Source organism: Colobus angolensis, unplaced genomic scaffold (assembly GCF_000951035.1).
Source record: "Colobus angolensis palliatus isolate OR3802 unplaced genomic scaffold, Cang.pa_1.0 Scaffold216, whole genome shotgun sequence".
NCBI classification, from domain to species: Eukaryota; Metazoa; Chordata; class Mammalia; order Primates; family Cercopithecidae; genus Colobus; species Colobus angolensis.
In genome coordinates, this window is record NW_012115333.1 from 339773 (window position 1) to 340151 (window position 379).

Consider the following 379-nt stretch of genomic DNA (forward strand, 5'->3'; position numbering starts at 1 on the left):
AAAAGTCAGGAAACAACAGATGCTGGAGAGGATGTGGAGAAATAGGAACACTTTTACACTGTTGGTGGGACTGTAAGCTAGTTCAATCGCTATGGAAGACGGTGTGGCGATTCCTCAAGGATCTAGAACTAGAAATACCATCTGACCCAGCCATCCCATTACTGGGTATATACTCAAAGGATTATAGATCATGCTACTATAAAGACACATGCACACATATGTTTATTGCGGCACTATTCACAATAGCAGACTTGGAACCAACTCAAATGTCCATCAATGATAGACTTGATTAAGAAAATGTGGCACATGGCCGGGCGCGGTGGCTCAAGCCTGTAATCCCAGCACTTTGGGAGGCCGAGACGGGCGGATCACGAGGTCA

At 45.6% G+C, this 379-nt stretch overlaps 1 protein-coding gene across 8 annotated transcripts in view; it reads right to left on the bottom strand.

Annotated features, from left to right (window-relative positions):
* The window catches only part of TAF1 (TAF1 RNA polymerase II, TATA box binding protein (TBP)-associated factor, 250kDa), a 195871-nt gene that overhangs the window by 119283 nt on the left and 76209 nt on the right, over positions 1–379 (bottom strand). The window lies entirely within an intron of this gene.